A 24,099-nucleotide genomic window follows, 5' to 3' on the forward strand; every position below is an offset into this window, starting at 1 on the left:
AGCCATAGTGTCTTCTCTGGCAGAAGTGGAGTCCCCGCCCCCGTATTTCCATCTTAATGTATGCTGATGATATTATTCTTGTTCATATATACAGGTAGAGATGCACAGACTTCTGAGAGCACTTGGTCTTTATTGTGTGAAGTAACACTTACATGTTAAGTGTTTGGTGTTTGGAAAGAGAAGGCAGAAATATTGCTGGCAGCTGAACAATCAGCGACTTGAGCAACTATTATAAATATCTAAGTGTGATGTTGAAAAACTCTGGATCTCGGTCCACCCACTTGAAAGCTGCTGCACTAACAGCTAATGGCTATACAGGTGGACCAGTTGGTAGGCTAGATGTCCCTCCTTGAGCTTTATAAAACTAAGCTCTTGCCCCAACTACTATATGGGGTCCTTCTTTGGGCACTCTCAGATATTGCAGTTTTGGATTCAGAAGAATGTAAGTTCCTGACAAGAGCTCTGAGTGTTCCCAGATCTATTGCTAAGGCAGTTGTACATTTGGAGACTGCTTGTTTTTCAGTGAAAACTTTAGCTGAGAAAGCAACCATTTATTATTGGCTTAAGGTAATATTTCAACTGGCTTCTCCCCTTATCCTAATGGCATATGAGGATATGGGATCAGAGTCTGTCGGATTATTTCTGGCTTGGGCTTCTCAGTGGCCTATTTGATTACAAGGGGCTATAGTGTTATGTTACGTTACGTTACGGTTTATTTCTATGCTGCCTTTTGGCCAAAAAGGCCCTCAAGGCAGCTCACAAAAAATAAATACAAATACAAAATACACATCAGAAAAGAGTAATACAGTGTACAAAAATTTAAATAACAAAATATTAACATTGTTAAAAAAGCAACAGCAACATCTTTCAATAACAATACAATAACAACCATTATTATTTATTTTATTATTTGTTAACCCGCCCTTCCTCCCAGCAGCAATAGGTGCTCGTCTGGAAGTCACAAGGTGTTTAACCAATATTGACTTCCAGGCTACTTCCACATGGTTTTTCTAACACGCTATATAATTTTTTTACCATCTCCCCTGGGAAACTGCTCCCATATTTGGCTTTTATTTGTCCATATGGCCTTAAGGGGCTTCTAACCAAATGTAGACTTCATTCTCTGCAGCTGATGGAGGTTAAGGGATGATATAATGGTCAATGCAGAATGAGCAGATATTGCCCAGCAGGATGGTGGAAGGTAGAGGATATGGCTCATTTTCTCTTAGAATGTCCCTTATATTCAGACTTAAGAATTCAATATCTTGTCCCCCTCATTGCTGGTATTAGAGATAATACCTTTTAAAATAAGATTGTATTTTTATTGACAGGAACAGATTTCTGTGTGACTTATTGGGTTGCTAAATTAGCCTTAGAGAGGAGGAAAGTTGCTATTCCCTCTGGTGAAAATATATGTTCCTGAGAGCCATTTTAATTAATCTAATTTAAATAATCAATCTTTGTACTATTTTAGTATGTTTATATAACTGATTTATCTTATTTTTAATCTCTATTTTTAATCTGTCCTCTTTTGTATATGTATTTTTCTTTATATAATACAAAACACCTGGTTGGCTATTGTGCAATAAACTAAACAGGTATTATTTTATTTGAAATTAATGCAGTCTGTTGATTTCAATGGGTCTACTCTGAGTATGGCAAATAGTTGGGTATCACCTAATTTTTAAAAATGATTTATAATGTAATCTATTGTTCTTAACGTGTTAGGAGGCACCTTGAGAGGAGCAAACCTGAAAGGCAAACTATGGCTTATATTCAACTAAGTCCTACTCAGTCTAGACCCATTGAACCTGTTAGACATCTCTATAAACTTTAATAAGTGTACTCTGAGTAGAACGAGCATTGAATGCCACTCTGTAAATACTGAACATAAATAAAACTAACAAGAACAACCCTGTGAACTTTCAAATGTCCACTTGCTCTCATTCAGAGGTTTAGATATACTCAGAAATGCAATGGAACTCCTGCACTTGCAACCTTCCCACTCATTTCAATAGCAGATGCTAATCTGAATGTGCAGACAAATGCACATGTGCAGAGGCTCCTTCAGTTGAATGAGTAGAAAACCTTTATTCCAGTAGAGCTCCATTCTGCATTTGAGTAGAGATGGGCATAGCCTCTACCTCCCAAGCCATGTTCCCACAGTGGCTATGAACAGCATGAGAACCTCCTTAACATTTACCCATGACCTGCCATTTCAAAATCACTCTTTCATCAGTCAGACCACAATAACTTGATGCTCAAAGAGGCAGAGACTAATTGAAATTCCTGTTTATGTGGAAGATTATGCCTGTGACTTTTGCACACATCAGGGGCAGGGTCAATGGGCATGATGGTGTCAAGGGGTGGGACCAGCAGGTACTATTCCACTCTACCTTCCATGCATTCACTGAATGTGTGGAGGGAAACATCTGAAGATCTCTACTCGTAGCCATAGGGAGGAATGCCAATTAAGGTAGTCTGGAAACATTTCAGCCTTTTAAAAACATTTTCACAACCGGGAATAAATGGTGGGCCAATAGACCTGCCCTTGTGCTCTGCTAATCATGTTGGATGAAGAAGATCACTTCAAGATAATAACTGCATCCAAGGTTGAGGGTCACTGCACCTTTACAGTATGTTTTAAGGGTAATGCCAGTGGCTGTAATTTGAAGGGTACTATCTAGATCAGCTATGGAGCTTGTCTACAGTGTGTTGGTTGTTAGGCAGTTTAATATTATCCAAGGAATTTGATCCAAGAGACCACATAAAATAATGTGCTGTGATAATTCAATCTAGATGTCTCCAAAGATACAAACCACTTCATCAGCCTCAGATTAAGTCAGCATGAACTGCTGCCTTTCAGTACCTTTAACCTAAGAAAAATAATATTTTACCATCTGGTTATAATCATATGGGGACATGGAATGAACAACAGAAATCACCCCAAGGTATTTCTCATGAAAACTGAAAGAGCTGGCAAATAAAGAGTACCAACTGAATGTGAAGAATAGATAGACAAATCTCCTTTTAGTTCAGTGAGATTTCCAGGGATATAAATCAGGTGTAAATTCCATCCTGAAGTTTATGATCACCAACTGTAAGCCTGTTGATACACTGGCATTTCCCATACTGTATCATTGTCTGTTCTGTTCTGTTCTGTAGTTAAGTTCTCCACATATGAATTTAGAACTGAATACCTCAAGATGTTTTCTAATTAAACATGTATTTTGTTTTGATTAGAGTCACACCTTTTAATGATAACTTTGCTTCTTACAAATGATCAAAAACTTGGTATCCTGTGACAATAGGACAAGATGGTAAATTCCCATATTTCCCTGAGCATTCTAATCTAGCTCATTTAAACTAGGAGAGACTGGCAAATGTGTCACCATTACCTATCTCACTGTGTGACAGCTTGATATTTGCCACTGCCATTAATGACAGGTCTACATTTCTCTGCTGTACCTACAGAATAGCATTCCTATTTATCACACTGGACACTGTTGTGTTAAAAAGTATGGAAGGCTGTAATTCAATCAGCTTTTATTTCACAAAGCAGAGCAAATTGTGTATATGGACAGCTAGAGTGGGGACCTTTTTCACTAAAGGAAGGTGCAAAGCAGGAGTGGTGAGGGATGTGGCCTGGGAAGAGGGGGTATGGCTAAGGAGGAGGTGGAGCATAAGGAAAGTCCCAAGAGCCAATAGAGAGGCTTAGTGGGTCAATTTGGCACCTGGTGAGGTTTCCACTGCTGCCTTACAGGTGTAAGCAGGAATTTTGTTTAATAATGAATTAGCAGATTACCTATTACCTGTTTTGTGAGTGAATGACTTCAGAGCATAAATTAGATCATTCTTTATGAGCCTTTTTTCTGGGGCATGCTCTGGCATAACTTTCTGAAGCTAACTACTTAAGTTGTGCTTTTATGGGGACGTTCATAGGATAAGCCTTCTTTCTTGGACTCTATTTTGGATATGGGAAGTAGTCTGATTTGTGGCACCCTTTGTTGTCTTTTTTCCTTGTTGACATTCCTTAGTTTTCTCCATTATTGTCCATTAAGCCTAGAACTTCCTCTCTTGTTACCACTATTTGTCTCAGTTCCTCAGAATCCGTTCCTGCAAATGTTAGTTCAGGTTCAGGGATCTGCCCTGTATCTTCCACTGTGAAGACAGATGCAAAGAATTCATTTAGCTTCTCTGCAATCTCCTTATCGTTCTTTAGTACACCTTTGACTCCCTTATCATCCAAGGGTCCAGTCGCCTCCCTAGATGGTCTCCTGCTTTGAATGTATTTATAGAATTTTTTGTTGTTGGTTTTTATGTTCTTAGCAATGTGCTCCTCAAATTCTTTTTTAGCATCCCTTATTGTCTTCTTGCATTTCTTTTGCCAGAGTTTGTGTTCTTTTTTATTTTCTTCATTCGGACAAGACTTCCATTTTCTGAAGGAAGACTTTTTGCCTCTAAGAGCTTCCTTGACTTTGCTCATTAACCATGCTGGCATCCTCTTGGCCCTGGCGGTACCTTTTCTGATCTGCGGTATGCACTCCAGTTGAGCTTCTAATATAGTGTTTTTAAACAACTTCCAAGCATTTTTGAGTGATGTGGCCCTCTGGACTTTGTTTTTCAGCTTTCTTTTTACCAATCCCCTCATTTTTGTGAAGTTTCCTCTTTCGAAGTCAAATGTGAGCATGTTGGATTTTCTTGGCAATTGGCCATTTACATGTATGTTTAATTTAATAGCACTATGGTCACTGCTCCCAATCGGTTCAACAACACTTACATCTCGCACCAGGTCCCGGTCCCCACTGAGGATTAAGTCCAAGGTTGCCGTCCCTCTGGTCAGTTCCATGACGAACTGGTCTAGGGAATAGTCATTTAGAATATCTGGAAATTTTGCTTCTTTGTCATGACTGGAACACATATGTGGCCAGTCTATGTCAGGGTAGGTGAAGTCACCCATTACTACCACATTTCCTAGTTTGGATGCTTCCTCAATTTCATATCTCATCTCAAGGTCTCCCTGAGCATTTTGATCAGGGGGACGATAAATCGTTCCCAGTATTAAATCACTCCTGGGGCATGGTATCACCACCCACAACGATTCTGTGGAGGAGCCCGCCTATTTTGTGGTTTCAAGCTTGCTGGATTCAATGCTTTCACGTATAGAGCGACTCCGCCACCAATATGTCCTTCCCTGTCCTTCCGATATAGTTTATATCCAGGGATAACCGTATCCCACTGGTTTTCTCCATTCCACCAGGTCTCCGTTATGCTCAGTATATCAATGCTCTTCTCTAAGACCAAGCACTCCAGTTCTCCCATCTTGGTTCGGAGGCTCCTAGCATTAGTGTACAGGCACTTGTAAGCAGTGTCCCTCTTCAAGTGTCTTTGGCACTTGTGGTTTGGCCTGTGGTAATTTTGCCCTTCTGAATTTATATCCTGTGCCCTGCTCTCACAATGCCTACTTCTAGGCCTACCCCGTTTAAAATTTCATCATTTCTTAGGTCTTTATCCCAGGGGGGAGGTTTATTCCGAAGTGGACCTTCCTCAGCTCCTGTCGGGTTTCCCCCCTCAGTCAGTTTAAAAGCTGCTCTGCTACCTTTTTAATTTTAAGTGCCAGCAGTCTGGTTCCATTCTGGTTCAAGTGGAGCCCATCCCTTTTGTACAGGCCCGGCTTGTCCCAAAATGTTCCCCAGTGCCTAACAAATCCATACCCTTCCACCTGACACGATCGTCTCATCCACGCATTGAGACTGCAAAGCTGGGCCTGTCTGGCTGGTCCTGCATGTGGAACCGGTAGCATTTCAGAGAAAGCCACCTTGGAGGTCCTGGCTTTCAGCATCCTACCTAGCAACCTAAATTTTGCTTCCAGGACTTCATGGCTGCATTTCCCCATGTCATTGGTGCCAACATGCACCACGACCACTGATACCTCCCCAGCACTGTCTACCAAACTATCTAAACGATGGGCGATATCCGCAACCTTCGCACCAGGCAGGCAAAACACCTTGCGGTCTGCACGCCCATCACACACCCCACTTTCTATGTTCCTAATGATTGAATCACTCACTACAAGGATCCCTCCACCCCCTGGAGATATATCCTCGGCACGAGAGGATAGCTGCTCATCCCCCAAGGAATGGGTCCCTTCTAAGGGATTGTTTCCCTCTTCCTCGGCTGGATGCTCTCCTTCCCCGAGACCATCGTTCTCCATGATAGCAGAAGAGCTATAACGTCCCTGAAGGCCTCCTCCACACACCTCTCTGCCTCTCTCAGCTTTCCAGGTCAGCCACCTTGGCCTCAAGGAAATGAAGTCGTTCCCGGAGAGCCAGGAGCTCATTGCACTGAGAGCACACCCACGACTTCTGTCCAACAGGCAGATAGTCGTACATGCTGTAGGCAGTGCAAAACACTTGAAAGCCCCCACACCCCTGCTGGCTTCTTACCTGCATAGTTTTGTTTAAGGTTTGTTACGTCAATTGGTTGGGGACTGCGGTTTAGTTGAGGTCAGGGAACAGACGGGCAGAGTGGGGGGGGCCTGGCCTCCTCGCCCTGCTGCCGAACTCGCTCTGCTGCTGCTTAACTCGCCTTGACGCTTCGTCAGCTGGGGCTCCCTCTAGCTCGTGGAGCAGGCTCCCTCGCTAGGGTGCAGTGATGTGTTAATTCAGGCTGATGGCTCAACTGTCAGCTGGGGCTTAACTCCTTAGGATTATCTCAGAGTTCCTCCCTTTGAAGGCAGGAAGGCAGGCTTCCTTCCTTAGCGAGGGGCGGGGCTGTTTAAGGACTTTTGTTTGTTGTTTTCCCACCTAGAACAGTCTGACCTTTCTTTAACCTAGGGAAACAGAGCTTGTGGTTGTGTTTAAGGAAGGCTAAAGCTGCCCTTTTTAGCAAAGACTGAGCTGACTCTCTCCCTGTATGTATTGGTGGAGTTTCCTTTACCCCCTTCTCTCCGACTGGAATTTAGCCTTGTTTACAGTGTCCCCTGAAGCTTTCCTGCTAGGGTGGTGTTGAAAACTAGCTTTCTATAGGCTTCCTTCTCCTAGGATCTGTCTCCTAAGATATAGGTTCTTCCAGGATTTGGCTCCTAGCTCAGGGTGACCTTAGGCTGCCCTTATTACTTATTGCTCTGAGCTGTTTTAATTCAATTAAAGAATGAAATAAATGGGAGCTACCCTCTTTTCACCTGCTGCTTAACTCGCCTTGACGCTTTGTCATCTGGGGCCTTTGACGCTTCATCAGCTGGGGCTCCCTCTAGCTCGTGGAGCAGGCCTGGATGGCATCCACCCGAGAGTTCTCAAAGAACTCAAATGTGAAATTGTTGATCTGCGAACTAAAATATGTAACTTGTCCTTCAGGTCCTCCTCCATGCCTGAGGACTGGAAAGTGGCAAATGTAATGCCAATATTCAAAAAGGGATCCAGAGGGGATCCCGGAAATTACAGGCCAGTTAGCTTAACTTCTGTCCCTGGAAAACTGGTAGAAAGTATGATTAAAGCTAGATTAACTAAGCACATAGAAGAACAAGCTTTGCTGAAGCAGAGCCAGCATGGCTTCTGCAAGGGAAAGTCCTGTCTCAGTAACCTATTAGAATTCTTTGAGAGTGTCAACAAGCATATAGATAGAGGTGATCCAGTGGACATAGTGTACTTAGACTTTCAAAAAGCGTTTGACAAGGTACCTCACCAAAGACTTCTGAGGAAGCTTAGCAGTCATGGAATAAGAGGAGAGGTCCTCTTGTGGATAAGGAATTGGTTAAGAAGCAGAAAGCAGAGAGTAGGAATAAATGGACAGTTCTCCCAATGGAGGGCTGTAGAAAGTGGAGTCCCTCAAGCATGTGGAAGAACAAGCCTTGCTGAAGCAGAACCAACATGGCTCTGCAAGGTTAAGGCCTGTCTCACTAAACTATTAGAATTCTATGAGAGTGTCAACACGCAAATAGGTAGAAGTGATCCAGTTGACATAGTGTACTTGACTTTCAAAAAGCTTTCAACAAGGTACCTTACCAAAGACTTCTAAGTAAGCTTAACAGTCATGGAATAAAGAGGAGAGGTCTTCTTATGGATTAGGAACTGGATAAGTAACAGGAAGCACAGAATAGGAATAAATGGAATGTTATTTCAGTGGTGGGATGTAGAAAGTGGAGACCCCAAGGACTGGTATTAGGACCTGTGCTTTTGAACTTGTTCATAAACGATCTACGGTTACGGATGAGCAGTGAAATGGCCAGATTTGCTAATTATACTAAATTGTTCAGGGTTGTTAAAACAAAAGGGGATTGGGAAGAGCTCCAAAAGAACCTCTCCAAACTGAGCGAATGGGCAGTAAAATGGTAAATACAATTCAACATAAACAAGTGTAAAGTTATGTATATTGGAGCAAAACTAAATCTTAATTTCACATTTATGCTCATGGCGTCTGAATTGGCAGTGACTGACCAGGAATGAGACCTTGGAGTTGTAGTGGATAGCTCAGTGAAGATGTCAACCAGTGTGCAGCAGCTGTGAAAAGGCAAATTCCATGCTAGGGATTAGGAAAGGAACTGAAAATAAAACTGCTATTATCATAATGCCGTTATACAAATCTATGGTCCAGCCGGTGAAAGGCAATCTTCCAAAAGACATTATTCCAGCCCCATTCCATTTTCTTCTCAATAAATGTGCAGATATTAGTGCCTACATTCAAGGAAGTGCTTATGTTGCCAGGAAATCACATTTTCCCAGTTGCTCAATAGGTAATGATTTTGTCATCAGGAAAATACCATTACCCCCATCCAGTAAAGCACTTACTGAAGTGAATAATGGAGTTTGGGTCATGGTTATGTTGGTGACATGAGGAGCAGCAGCAGCAACAACATGAATTCTGCCCCCCCAATGCCCAACTATAAATGTATTCACTAATAGGCAAAAAACCTTGCCCACAGATATTTCTATCAAACTTTAAAAAGCAGGGAAATTGGGCAGCTATAGTGAATGCACCAGGGGAGCAAGAGACCTGACCTCTCTGATATATTGTACTGCCCTACAAATTTGTCAAAATGCAAACACAATTTGAGTTGGTCTTTCACAGTCCAATCCACTTGCTGTGAGCTTGGAAGAATTTGGTAATGCGTCTCTGAGCATATGATGAGTGGGAGAAGTGCCTTTACATTCTAATTTGGCTTTTTGACATAATCACATGGCTAAATAACACAAGAAGAGCCTGCTGGATCAGGTTAATGACCCATCTAATTTAGCTTCCTGTTCTCACAGTGGCCAACCAGATGCCTGTGGGAAGCCCACAAGCAGGACCTAAGCATAGGAGCAATCTCTCCTCCTGAGGTTTCCGGAAGCTGGTATTTGGAAGCATGCTGCCTCTGACCATGGAGGTGGAGCATAGCTATCATGGCTAGTAGCTATTGATAGTCTTACCCTCCATTATTTGTCTAATCCTCTTTTAAAGCCATCCAGACTGGTGGCCATCACTTCCTCTTGTGGGAGTGAATTCCATAGTTTCACTATGCACTGTGTGAAGAAGTACTTTCTTTTCTCTGTCTTGAATCATCCAACATTCAGCTTCATTGGATGTCTATGAGTTCTAGTGTTAAGAGAGATGGAGAAAAACCTTTCTCAATCCACTTTCTCCATGCCATGCATAATTTTATACATTTCTGTCATGTCACCTCTTACTTGCTTTTTCTCTAAACTAAAAAGCTCCAATGCTGCAACCTTCTCATAGGAGAGCAGCACCATCACCTTGGTCATTCTGGCTGCCCTTTTCTGAACCTTTTCCAACTCTGCAGTATCCTTTTTGAGGTGAGACAACCAGAACTGTACACAATATTCTATATGTAGCCTCCCCATAGATTACATTGGTCACTTTCAGGTCCTCAGGGATGGAGCCAGATCTGACGGACATATTACATATTTTTGCTAAAAGACCAGCAATTTCTTTGAGAGCGCTCAGGTGGATGCCATCCGGACCTGACGATTTGTCAGTTTTATTTTGTCTATTAAACCTATAACTTCATCTCTTGTCATTACTATTTGCCTCAATTCCTGAGAAAACAGATTCAAAAAATCCATTCAGATTCTCTGCAATCTCCTTATCCTGCTTCAGCACACCTTTGGCTACCTTGTTTCTCCTCATGAAGAAAAATGATACTGAGGATCCAGACTGGGGAAAGAAGCTGGTGTGAAAAGGCACAACCAGAAAGCCCAAAAAATAAGCAATGCAACTTGTGAAATTTTTCACTCTTTCCCCCTCAAACACTCTTTTTTTTCTCCCTAATTTTCATGAGGGAAAACTCAGCACACCCCTAGAAACAACCTGATTTGATATGTTGGTTTTATCAATGCTCTAACACATTAAGATCATGGATGACCAGAATTCTGAAAGTTTTATTGAATATGCCCAGATCCAATGTTTTTTAAAGCCAACTCACATTGACTTCATTTTTTTAATGGTTGCATGAATCAACCCATACCCCACTGGCCAACCAGTTCCAACCAAGTGAATGACATTTTTCTAAAAAGAATCCATTGTTTATTGTATAAAGGGTTAATGTACAGGTGCATACTTCAGTCTGATCCAACAAACTTTGCTCACGTCAATCAAAAGACCTCATGTATGTCAGGGCTGAAGCATCAAGCTCTTAATGCCTTAATTTAAGAGTGGAGTGCCCCAATGCTGTCTCCTTTCTATCTAGGGAAATTCAGGGTATGTGCAGGTGTGCTGTTCTAGGAAGAAGAAGCAGTAAATAACTCATGACAAGATAAAGCCAAAGATAAAATTGTGAGTTCTGCTCTGATTTGTGCAGACATGAGATATCTTAATTTCATCATAGAAAGATTATTATACATATATATTCTGCTTTTAATTACAGGTTAACCTACTTGGCTGTCTTTGCCTTTGACATTTGGAGAAAGACAGAAAGATGGATGCATGCAACGATTTTCAGAATTACCCAATGCTTAGAATTGAGGGAATTTTATTTTTACTTCCCCCCCTTCCTTTTCTTATAGTTTCAGCCATGAGATATTTTTATTTTACGAGATACTCTTATTTGTCCATGGATAACTATCTCTGCAGATTAAATCAGCAAGGCTGGAGTAAAATGTCATCAGACTTTGCTTTCAACAAACCATGTTTATCTGTCTGCAAACTATGTATAAGTATTTGCAGCTAATGCGGGGGGGGGGGTTGTTCATGTCTTACCAGCACTGATGTGAGAGCCACTGCATTGCAGCTACTAACAACCATGTAAGATTTGTAGATCTTGTTGGTGTAACCATCAACATGGTTACTTCCCACTTCATTGCTATCTGTCCCCAGGATGGGGAAGAACTAGCATAGGAAGTATGTGTGTTTCTGACTTTGTGTACATGAGCCTTCTGACATTACCAAAAATGGTGTGGGAATAGCCACGCCACAGCAGCTACCACGTCTCTGCTGGTAACTATGAGCTAAGTTTAGATGGGCCCATTAGGGTCAATAAATAAATGCCCTTTTGGAGCCAGAATCCCTTTTTAACTCGGAGTTTGTTCATTCATTACCACCTCGTATGTTGAAAACAAAGACATCTTTTGCAGACGTACTGGACTAAAGTTAGCACTGATTCTCTTCCCAGCAATTTTTAATAATAAAAAAAATCTGCAGGTGGGGAACTATTTCATAGATTGATATAGTCTATGAATTTCTCTTGCATTATAATTGCTTATATTCATTTTGAATCCTGGGGTCATCCATAATTACCACATATTTGAAAACCTCTTTGGCTGTAGTCTTAGGAGTATTTATTTGGGAGTAAGTCTCATTGAATTGACTACTTCTGAGTAAGCAGGAGCAGATTGTTTGATCCATTTCTCATGGTAATTATACTGCCTGCTTTGTAGAAGACAATATGTCTGTCAAATTAGATACCAAAGACTATAGAAAAGCCACTAGCTAACCTTGCAGTGGAGACTATTATGATGCTCCTCCTTATTCGTGCTCCGTTATATTGAGGCTATATCTTTTGTGAGTTATACAAAGGTACATGAAAGTTACTAAACCCCAGAATTACATTTATTTCCTATTTTTAATTCAATGCAAGTATATCACTACATGCTGAACCTCATGACTGAGTTATATTAAAATAGGTCATCAAGCTAACCTGTTCTCAAGGTCCTATGAAACACTGGATATACCACAATATTTAGCATTTTTAAAAAATGGTTTTTTGCTTTCTGTATAGAATGTTGATGACACCCAAGTTACCAGTCCCTGGACTTGGCCTGGGACCACATTTGTGGGATGGCAGACACCAGGGAGGAGGAGCATTTTCAAGCCAAAAGCTCCTTGGTACTGGCACAGGCTGTGTGTGGGGGGGGTGGAACTCCAGTGAGAGCCAATCAGATAGCTGCTTCGCTCTGCACGTGGTTATGCTTTCTGGCTTCCTTTAATGGCATCTTATTATAGCAGGACTTCCTCATGGTAGGAGAGACCTTGAGATACGTCGGATGCTTCAGGCAGCCTGGGTATCAGGGTTTATTTTTGGGGGGAGTGGTGTGCCTAGTGCTGGCCAGAATGCTGGACAGCAGAGGGCATCACAAGGGACCTGACTTATTTGGAATTGTTTCCCGTTGTTGTGAGTGCATATCTGAGAAAAGGAAGTTGCCAACAAAAGGGTCTGGTTTTGGTGTGATAACCAGGCGGTGGTGCAGGTCATTAACAAGCAAACTTCCCACTCTGAGTGGGTGATGTGATTGGTAAGGGTCTTTGTTCTCTGTTGTGTGGAAGCTAACATTCTCTTCTCAGCTAGATTTGTGCTAGGGCTAGATAATGCATTGCAGATGCCTTGTCCCAGTTTCAGGATTGTTTCCGCATCCTGTTACCAGGAACAGAGCTCAACCCCAAACCATTCCCAGGCAAACTCTGGAACGCTGGGATGGCATCATAGCCCAGGGAGTATACCATCCATTGCCCCATCAACCCTGAGCTCTTACTTAGCAGCACTGGCTCAGTTCCAATTATCTGCAGAACGTCTAAAGGGGGGAAGAGACTGGCTGGGGGAAACAACATAATATTGTGGGGGAAACAACATTGCTCAGATACCTGGCCTCCCTTAAGGAGCAGGGTTTAGTGCCGAGAACCTTGACTATCTAACAGGCAGCCTTGTCATTCTTCTCCAAAGTCAGGGGCCTGCCCAAACCTGGCAACTCCTTCTGGGTTTGTCAAGCCATGGAGGGTTGGCATCAAGAATCACCTACCCAGCTGGATAAAAGAAGACCCATATGACTTTCTCAGGACAATACATGAGGTCTTGCCTTCCCTGTGTTGGTCCAAGTAAGAGGCCTTGCTCTTTTGGGCAAGTTTGTCACTGGCTTTCTTTGGGGCCCTACATGTGGGTGAAATCACTAAGGCATTCTCTCATGACTATGATGGCCAGGCCTTACACATTCGAGATCTCACCTTTTTCTGGGGAGCAATTCACATTCACATCAGGCACTTGAAATGTGTGACCAGCAGGGCTGGGGGAAGGATTTTGTCTTACAGGCAACAAAAGGGGATGGCCCCTGTCCTGACCAAGACACCAATTCTTATTAGCAACTGCACCCCTTGGACCCAGAGCTTCTGATGATACACAAGGATGGGGCACTCCCCATCACAAGGGTGATGAGTTTGGCACTAAGGGACCTAGGGTTCACCCCTGGGGATTTTGGCTCCCACTCCTTTCATATTGGGGCAGCCACCTCTGCTGCAGAGTAGGGACCATCTGTGGGGCACATCAAGGCCATTGGCAGGTGGTGTTCATCCACCTATCAAGTCCTCAGGTATTGTTGCACAAAAACTGAGTTCTTGCCCATCTCATTGTCCCTTACAGGTACAAAGAAAATTTGGATTGTGGGACACAGCATCGTCTTCTGGGCAGGGCATCATGCCAAAACTTCCCACTGGGAGCAGCATCTCAGCCATTCCATCCATATCTCTTGGATAGGTATTCAGGGCATGTTGTGGGATGAGTTCCTGCCTCATGTCTTGGATCAGGCAGCCAGCACTGGACCATTAGATGTGCTAGTGATACAACTTGATGAAAATGATCTTGGTTAAGAAAAGGCATCAACATCAGCTTTGCAGTCACCAACCACCTGGGCCACCTACTCTCCCGCTACCCTCATACAACAATATTTTGGTCAAATCTATTGGAGCACATCACCTGGAAATGGGTGGATGACCCAGCACGTCTTGACGGTGCTTGGAGGAAAGTGAACAAGGTGGTGGGCTGCTTTGTGTGTGCCAATGGGGGTGAGGTAATCCAACACCCAGACATTTCACACAAATGGCTGGGCTATACTGGCATGATGGAGTCCATCTATCTGAGACAGGAAATGATCTTTGGCTGGGAGATCTCCAGGAGGTCCTTGCTAATTGGTTGGAGTCACATTAGGGGTTGGTGGGGAGCCGCGAGGTGGGCCTCACAGCTTTTGTAGCGGGAGTAGTCATTGGGCAGGATCCATTTTATGGGTAACAGGGGTTAGCCCCCAGGTTCGCATTTAGGGCCCCCCTTAGGGGACGTGGGCCAAAATAACCAAAGCCCCAGCTTGGGGGCCCAGAAGGGAGACAGCACCCCCGGTTGGCTTTGTTCTCCATAACATCCATCCATACCAAGGAGATCTCAAGCCCTCCCTTCACCTTTTCCCAAAGGGGAGGGGATACCAACCTCCTAGGTTTCCTCCCCAGCACCTGGGCTGGGGGGCGGGGGTTCACTTCGCATAGCAATCAGGCTGTGCGATGTGCTGATCCTGCATCCATGCCACACCAACCCCTTTTCATGTCACTGTAATCAATAAAGAAGTTGTGGCCTTGTCTTGCCCCACAATGGTGTCTTGTCTCATTATTTCTCCACCTTGCCCCCACCCAGGAACACCTCACATCTGGGCCCGCAAGTTACCAGTCCCCCGGACTTGGCCTGAGACCAAATTTGCGAGGCAGCGGGGACCTGGGGGAAGGAGAGTCTTCAAGGCAAAAGTGCCTCAGTGCTGGCACAGGCCAGTGGGGGGGGGGGAGGACTCTAGCAAGAGCCAATGAGATAGCTGCTTGGATCTTGCAGGAGTTGGGTTTGTGAGCGGACCAGAGGGAGAACCGGGCTCTGTCTGGTTCACCCAAGGGCCTATAAAAAGGAGTCTGCCCCATCCACCGCAGCCAGTTGCATCAAAGATTTTTCACTCCCACCCTCCCTCAGTTCAGGATTGGTTTTGCTGTGGTTTCCCTGCTGCTGTGGACTTGGTCAGTTGCTGGTTGACAGGGTTGGGAAGGAATTTTGCCCCAACATGGTTGGCCTTCCCTGGGGGTGTTTGCCTTCCCATAGCAGGGGGTTTATGGTTTTTCCACTGTTGCAACTTCATTGTCCACTATCGCAACCATAATGGTGTCTCATCTCATTATTTCTCCACCTTGGGCCCCCCAAGAACACCTCAAGCCTAAGTCCGCAACTAAGTCATACTCACAGTAGCTTCATTACTGAAGTCCATTGATTTCAGTGGGTCTTCTCCAATAATAATTAGCATTGAATACCACCTATTGTACTGAATGATGGATGAGTGTTCTGCTAGTTTCATCCCTAACAAAGTCAGGGAAGAAAAATCTAAAGAAATGTACAGGTTGATTTTTCGCATGATATAAAAATCCAGGTTTTCTAATATGAAAGTGATGTTGGCTATTTTGCAAGTCCTCTGGTGGTATTTTTAAGCAACTTTTCTCTAATGGTGGAAGTGAAGTGTCAGAGGAAGGAGATTTGCAAGTATTAAAAGGGGTCATTCATGTAAGCCTGTTCCGCAACAATAGCAGAGATTAAACTGCTTCACACTGACTAGGAAGACCTATGAACTCTAGGGTTAAGAGGGATATATAACAAACTATCTGACAGCCCCATCGACAGAAGCCTTATCCTTGAATTTATCTTATCTTGGGCAGCCTGATCCATAAGCCTGTAATAAAGTGAAGAATACGTTGATTTAATCCCATTTAAGTCCCATCAACTTCAGTGGGACCGCATCAGCTTAAATCCTAATGGTATGGCCTAAATAGTTGGTGAACTGAATCTTAAAGCACTCCATGCATTCCCATAAAAATTTTCAATAAAAGCTCAGGGTGGAAATCCAGAAAAAGCTGCTCTATCACTTCTCTCAGCAATTCAAGATTTGCAGACCCAGATCTCAACTTTAACTGCAACTTGAACTATGTGAGCCTTGTTTAATTTTTTTTACTATATATATATATGTCTTTTTTCCGGCTGTCCTTCTGTTGCTCTATGAGCATTTCTCCCCTCCTGCTTTTCTGCTTCTCTCATCTTTTCTTAAAAAGAAAATTGCACTGATGGCCCTTAAGTCCATGATCTACCAGCTGCAGATCAATGTGTTCTCTTAGATGTGCACTATTACAATTAATAATACATTGATTTATCACTTTATGACCAGATCTGGTCACTTTGCAAGACCAGATCACAGATTTTTAAAGAAAGGAACAGATAGATATAGATATATATTTTTATGTATTTAAAATACTTCTGTTCTACCCTTCTACCCCACATTTGGGCCCTTAGGGCAGCTCACAATGCAATGGCACACGGTAAATAAAACATTAAAATAGATAAAAATACATAAAACACAGTTAACAATTCAAGGGGAATGTTATTAAAAGCGGACTAAAGAAGTAAAACTAGAAAGGGGGCAAAAAAAGAAAGGGGGGCAGTTTCAGGCTATATAGTACCTCCCCAAAGCTCTCCTGAACAAGATGTTTTTCAGAAGTCTCCAAAACACCATCAGCGAGAGAACAGAGTGGGCTTCTTGGGCAGGGTATTCCAGTCTGGGGGCCACAGCTGAAGAGGCCCTATCTCTTTCACTCTAGATAGTTAGATATAGATACAGATATTCATAGATACATACATGTATACAGAAACCATTCATCCTTTTTCATTGTCCCTGGACTCCTCAGAGGCCTGATTAACCCATAATGCTCTTAATGGGAAGCTGCATAGAACCAATCTCCCACTGCTGCAACTACCTGTTGTCTTTTGGTGGCCAAAAGGCAAGAAAGGTGAGTGGCTGAGTATCAGTTTCAGAACTTCATCTGCAGTGGTGAGTGCCAGGTCTGATCTTCAACTGCTGACACTTTCCCCTGAGGTGGGGTGGCCAAACAAGAGGGCAAAAGGGACCACAGATTTGCATACCAATTGTACATACTAATTTATGTGTGTAGATGCACATTTGGGGGGGTTGCTTTAATTTAAATAGAATACAGTACATCTCACCATAATGTGGAAGAGTGTCACCAGGTGATCTGGTTAAGCACACCTGGGTCTGCTGTCCAGGTGCTAACTATTAATAGGCAATTTCAAGGCCCTTGTTCTCCCCTTGAACTGCTGTGTATAAATCTGAGGAGGACCAGGCAGTCCTTCACAACAGAGGACTATCTTCTGATAGACCCCCTATAGCAGTGTTTCCCAACTAGTGTGCCTCCAGATGTTGTTGGACCACGACTCCCATCTTCCTGACCATTGGCAATGCTGGCTGAGGCTGATGGGAGTTGTGGTCCAACAACATCTGGAGGCACACTGGTTGGGAAAGGCTGTCCTATAGGCTAGAAGTGGTAACTAGTCCAAGAGGAATACTTACGATCACTTTTATCCTCTCACAGCTGTAGGACAATAGTTTTTTTCACAAGTACAAATGAGTAAGATTGCCTTGTGTGTGATTAAGCCAATACCACAGATTATTATACCAGGGAACAGCCATTATCATGGTAGTGCAGTTTTAAAAAAGTAATGTAATTACCTGTTCTGTATTTGCTGTTATGATGACATGACCATTAAAAATATCTTTGTTTTGTAGAGAATTTAATCTTTGTATTTATTTGTTTGGAGAGGTACATGTGTGTGTGTGTTCTTTTGTTGATTGTTTGCCATGGCCTATTTTCTCCCCAAGGGCTCATTTCATTCCACAGGTAGAGATGTTCCACAGAAATAGTTAGTAGTTCCCAGTTCTGTCTTTTTAAACCCTGCTCTCTGTGTGCGTGCATACATGCACTTGCTTGGGCAACAGGACTACACAGCATGCCCCTTATATCGCATTTAAACAATCTGTGAACTGTAATTAATGTAGTCCCCTTCCTTTAAAAGTCAATTTTGTCGACCTTAATACAAACACTTTTGTTTCATGTTGAGCTGAATGCAGCATTAATTAAAAGATCATAATCATTAGATGCCTTTCCCTGTGAAATTCTACGACAAGAAAAGCCAATCTGTGTCTGCCTTTTGTACTTTTTTTGCACAGAGAATTACGTGGCATGCGACTCTTTCATGTAAATTGCATGGGCTGCAATTCACTGGCTTGGATTACCAGCTCTGCAAAGAGACCTTGGTCTGTTGTGTGGAAGTGCTGCAAGACAATAGGAAGAATACACTCCCCACATACCAAAAAAGGAGGTGGAGGAAACAGAAGAAGAGAGCAACCAGGACAAACCAATAAACAATGAGGTCTTATGACTGCGTATCTTTCATGGCACTTTGAAAAGGAAATGAGTGCATCTCTCCCTCTCTGCTTGCAGCCACAATAATGGAAAAAGTCATATTTTTGTTTTAGCTTTTAGAGGGGAGGCTGGTGTTGACTGCAGCCATCAGGGTCTCCCAGGGGACACTCTTGAAAGTGAGATGGGAGATCTCAAGGGTTTTTTGGTGGGGGGAGTTGACTAAAATGAAATTTACACATAAATACATGACTGAAAGAGCAAGGAAGTGAATAAAGGTGAAAGAGAAATGACCCAGCTGAAACTTCTTTGTTTAGAGAAGGGAGGTTGGGAAAAGTGCAAGCATGTTCTTTTCTTCTTTTTTTAAAAATAAGCATTTATTTCATTACTGGTTCTGCAGCATAGTGCCAATTTAAGATATTATTAGTGATCATTATTACAGGATTTTCAATTAACAAAGTTCCATAGAATCCTTATCTGATTGGTACTTGACACATAAATCCTGCAACATAGGTTGCTTTTACTTTCATTACGGTCCATCCAGCAGCTAGCTGGTTTGCTGTCCAGAAGAAGTGGTTCCAGCCTCTCATATGGACTGTAGTGTGGCTGTGACAATTTTGTTATCTCATACATAAATCTCAATAGCGTGTCTCTTAACTGTAAAATTATAAACTGTATATCTGGTTAAGTAGCAACCTACAAATTCAGTTATTGCAACATGCTGATAAAATCACTTATTCTAAATCATTTTGTCTCTTTTTTCAGTGAACAAATTGCTTTTTAATGATTTTTATCTCATTTGTGCACAGAACAACCTTATGAAGCAGTTACCATATTCCTGAAGAAAAGGTGAGACAGAGAGCTACTTGCATGTCCAAGTAAATGCTTCTTTCGGTTCCTTTTGTGATTAAGTACTGATAGCTAAGTAGAAAATAAGCATGCCTCCTGTCAGTTATAAATAACACATGCATCATTTTAACCATTTCAGCTGCAATCCTATCCCCACTTACCTGGGAGTGAACCCCGTTGAACTTAGAGGACTTGTTACTTCTGAGTAGCCATCTATGCAAATGTGCTGTCCTTTTCTTTGCAAAATACACAGTAATAATCCATATATATTTGGGCCTCTGCTTCCATGTATTTTGCAAAGAAGAGTTACAATTTATATGTTAATACACAATTAATGACTGATAGAGAACGAAGGTATCTTGCACCTGATTATCTATATTTCAGTATAATCTAGAACTATGCATCGACTTCAGATAAATCCCAGACCCCAAACCAAATCAGGCCACATTGGTCCTCTCCATTAGGTCACATTGGTTTTTGTCTACTCTTATGTAACCAGAATCATCCAACAATTTCTTGATCTGTATTCATACAGCAAAATACTGAAAGAAAGTTTTGTTCATGATGGGTTCAAATAACCAGGTTTTGTCCATTTGTCACTCTGAAGTTGTTGGTTTGCCAAAGCCTGCTGACTTTTTTTTTATTATTTTGTTAATCAAAACAGCATCATTAATTATATGCAATATTAAAAAAACCTCTCAGCATAAAATGGCATATTCACACATGGATGTTATCTTTAGCATTTCAGTAATTACTAAAATGATATAGGTCAGCTAAATATTGCAGACTCCAGTTTGAACTGATGTAACTGGTTTGGTGGCAGCCAGAATGTCATCAGGAACATGTGTAAGTAAATCATTCCCAGTTTCACTCCCTCCTCTCACACTTTCTCCCAATTTGGGCTTGCATGTATAGATCTGTAATAATTGTTATTTCTCACACTTTGGGCTTTCAGGTATAGCTCTGCAATAATAATAATGATGATGATGATGATGACTGATAGATAAATAAATAAATAAAAGTCTGTCCTTCCTCCTGAAGGAGCACAGGGTGGCAAATACATCAATAACAGAATGTAATTAAAATGTCTGAAACAGTTTAAAACTTCTTTAAAAATATAGGGCACTATCCAGCTAACTTGTTCGATCAGTGCAAGGATTTCCACTTGTGCAATGGAACTTCCTCCACTCTCATCTCCCTGAGTGTATCCCACACCCTTTCCAAATCTGCTCTGGAGGGTTTGGGGAACCCCCAGGATAGTTTTAGAGGGGTGAAGGGGGAGGTAATGAAGAAGTTCTGTTGCTCAAGTGTGAGTCCTTGCACTGATGGAACGAGTTACTTAGCACTTAATTGGATACAAATGAAATGCACTAAGTAGCAGCATTTGACCATACAGTTCAACCTCTTTGTGTCGTGGCAGCAAAACATTCCAAGTCCACCTGCTACTATAGTGTAGCACAAAGATTCATGATGCTATGCCAGTGAGGTGATTGTTGAGCTCCTTTACTGAGGTTGTACACCATTTTTGGAATAGGCTGCTCAAGGGCACACTGAGCATTGCTCAATATGAGGTGATCCTTCATATGAGAGATGTCTTCTTACCATAACAGTAAATTATTATGGCGGAATTGGAAACTCTGCACCATAAAATGGCCACATTGGGCAGGACTCTAATTGCTCACATTTAATCTACTTATGTAAACATATATTTATAGGAGGTTTTCATTGGGAGGGGGGAATCAAACTGCAGCAAGAATTGACTAGATGTGGAATTGTCAGGGAGTTTTCTCCTTGCCAATTGAGAAAGCATTTTAAAGGCTAAAACCCCATATTTTGAAAGGGTTTATAGAAATAACTCCTGCCAAGCCTGCACACACACACCCCAAATGTACATAGTTCTCAATAACAGTAATATATTTCTTGGGCCTATATACCTTTAACAGCAAGAGCCTGTTTGCAACATTTCAAGCAGCAGGTTTTTGGGGTCCCCCCCTTTTAACCAATTTAGAAGGTAGGAGAAATGGCTAGTTGGTTTCTTAGAAGAGTTTGTCTCTTGATGAGTTTGTATTGATTAGAATCTGCTGCCTTCTGTAACTTGGCAGCATATTATAGTGCAATGTGTACAACAGATACAATCTGCTCTGTGTATACAAATATACCAGTGCATCGACTTATACAATAACACAAGTTCCTACTGTCAGTGAAAAGCTCTGCCAGAAACAAGTCAGTTCAGGCAATGATACATGTGCATACTTTGCCTAAGAGAAATATTCTTGTCACATAAAAATCCTGCTATTAATCAAAAATCACATTAGAGCTTCTGGAATGAAGTTTCCTTTACTACTCTTTAATAATAAGTCCAAGATAAGATAAAAAAATGGTAATTGTAAGTTCTCTTCTGATGGAAGATAATAGCAAAGTGGTATAGAAATTTGAGTTACAAGAATATATTCATCCTGCTAATAGGCTTTCATTATGTGGTCTTTACTGATTTATTCATTACACATTTTCCACATATATAGAAAACTTTAATTGAAAGTTACTTAATACATTATTACAAAATGTTAACTAGGAAGTCCTCTTTCATTCAACAATCATTTGCGGTAGGAGGACTAGCTTGGTTCAATAGCGCGCTCTTCAACAAGATGCAGAAAGCCAGAAAGACTTGCCAGCGATATTGTTTGAACAATGTTTGTTAATGGTCTCACTTCCCAAGAAAATTTTAGAGGCAGGGAAATAAATTATTTGTATTTTGTGACTTTTCTCAGGAAAATGTTCACACAAAACAGCTCTTGACTGCATAGCCCTGAAAAAGTAGCTCATAGGAGGAAGAATGCGGTGCATCAAAGTTAGAATTCTTAGGCTGCAATCCAAAACCCGCTTACTACAGATGAAACCCAATTGAAGATAGTGAGACTTACTTCTGAAGAAACCTGGGTTGGATTGTACTGTGAGAGTAACAACAAATTTATGCACACTGACCTGGGGGTAAGTTCCACTGAAATCATTGGAGCTTACTTTTGAGTAAGCACATACTTAGGAATGAACTGTATAAGTAAAAGCAAAGAGTTTTTTATTGAGATTGTAGGTGACTTGCTAACCACAACATTTCCTTTTTCCTCAGCTTTCCAGTCTGTCCCGCTGGGTCTATATATACAGCAGAATAAGGCCCTATCTGCACTATACATATAAAGCACTATTATACCACTTTAAACAGTCATGACTTCCCCCAAAGAATCCTGGGAACCATAAGTTGTTAAGGATGCTAAGAATTGTTAGGTAAGCCCTATTCCCCTCACAGAGCTACAATTCCCGGAGTGATTTCACCATCCATCTTTCTTCCCAGGGAACTCTGGGAATTGTAACTCTGTGAGGGGTGTAGGAATAGGAATCTCCTAACAACACTCAGCACCCTTAACAAACTACAGTTCCCAGGATTCTTTGGGGGAAGCCAAGCCATGACTGTTTAAAGTGGTATAATACTGCTTTAAATGTTCAATGCATATGGAACCTAAGATGAGAATGAGCCAGTTGAGAGCTGAGGGGGTAGAATGGGCTATATCACTCTGGATTGCAGGGGAGGGTTGCCACTTTTGAATGCTCCCCCCCACATCTTCCTTCAAATATAAAACTGGTATATAACAAGAAGAAAATTCTAGCACCTCAGCACGTTACCATTTTGCTGCACAATGGTTAGCAAGGCCGAATTGTCTCTCCAATACACCAAGAAAGTTATTCCAAACACAGCTTCCTGGTTTTGAACTGGTGTGTAATCATATGCAGCATGTACCTCTTATACTGTACCATCTTCATGGCCTTCCTGTTGGTTTGCAAGCCAGATTCAAAGTGGTGGTGCTGATCACCGAAACCCAAAAATAGAACCAGATATCTGAAGAATCATTGCCTCCCCCAAGAGGAAGCAGACCATGCACTCAGATCAACATCAGGGGTCTTCCTGGGCCTTTCTCTGTCATCTGTGAAATGTCCTCCAGTGAAATGTCCTGCCTGGCCACATCACTGCTTACCTTTTGATGAACAGTTGAAGAAGTGCCTATTTGAGTTGTATAGTAACTGATTTGAGCTGTACACATGGTTTTATATTCATTTTTGTGGTTAACTGCTTTGAAGGTCATTTTTCATCCTGATCAAAAAGCAGGATAAAAATATTTAAAATAAATAGAAAAGAATCCTATGGCACCTTTTAAGACTGATGTACTTATAGAGGCATTAGTAGCACATTGTGGCATCTGGCAAGGTAGGTTCTTGCCCACAAAAGCTTCTCTGAGTGCTTAGGGATGCCATTCCTGTAAACCCTCCCTTTTTACACCCCATACCACCCCTGCAGTCTTTCATTAAAAAAGTTTAACAAATATTTGAGGGCCTCAAAGAGACTATGGTGTGCACAGATGACATACTGATGCCACCAAAGAGCATGACACAAAGTGTGTTTGTGTGTGTGGGTGTGTATATTCAGACAACAATGTAACACTGCAAGGGCTTGGGTCCTGAATTCCCTTCTGCAAAAAGAAAAGCCTCCTTCCATTCACAGAAGGTCTTGTGATCCAGACCAGACCATAATCCCACTGGCAGAAGGGAGGAGCTGACTTTCCTAATTTTCCCCTTTCCACTGCAGTCCCCTTCATACTGCTTCAGAACGTTCCCCCAACCCTCCAGAGCAGATTTTCTATTTGTCTGCAGGGGAAAGAGATAATCAGCCAAAGTTGCCTCCCACTAGCTGAAGGGAACTCAGGATCCAATCCATAGTTATTA

The 24,099-nt window shown here is 42.1% G+C and overlaps 2 long non-coding RNA genes across 3 annotated transcripts in view; one reads left to right on the forward strand and one right to left on the reverse strand.

Moving 5' to 3' along the window:
- The first annotated feature begins 1,113 nt into the window (after nt 1-1,113).
- Nucleotides 1,114-14,835, forward strand: LOC133378174 (uncharacterized). Of its 2 annotated transcripts, XR_009760900.1 has the most exons (4): nt 1,114-1,201; nt 10,685-10,770; nt 13,151-13,302; nt 13,841-14,835. It is a non-coding gene; the product is annotated as an uncharacterized LOC133378174 (long non-coding RNA). The 2 variants fall into 2 exon arrangements; XR_009760901.1 differs by lacking the exons at nt 13,151-13,302; nt 13,841-14,835 and adding an exon at nt 10,862-11,977.
- Nucleotides 14,836-23,388: 8,553 nt separating this feature from the next.
- The window catches only part of LOC133378176 (uncharacterized), a 55,645-nt gene continuing 54,934 nt past the window's right edge, over nt 23,389-24,099 (reverse strand). The window contains exon 3 of the long non-coding RNA XR_009760903.1: nt 23,389-23,470. This is a non-coding gene — a long non-coding RNA (uncharacterized LOC133378176). The remainder of the gene's footprint in view (nt 23,471-24,099) is intronic.

Source organism: Rhineura floridana, chromosome 2, assembly GCF_030035675.1.
Source record: "Rhineura floridana isolate rRhiFlo1 chromosome 2, rRhiFlo1.hap2, whole genome shotgun sequence".
NCBI classification, from domain to species: Eukaryota; Metazoa; Chordata; class Lepidosauria; order Squamata; family Rhineuridae; genus Rhineura; species Rhineura floridana.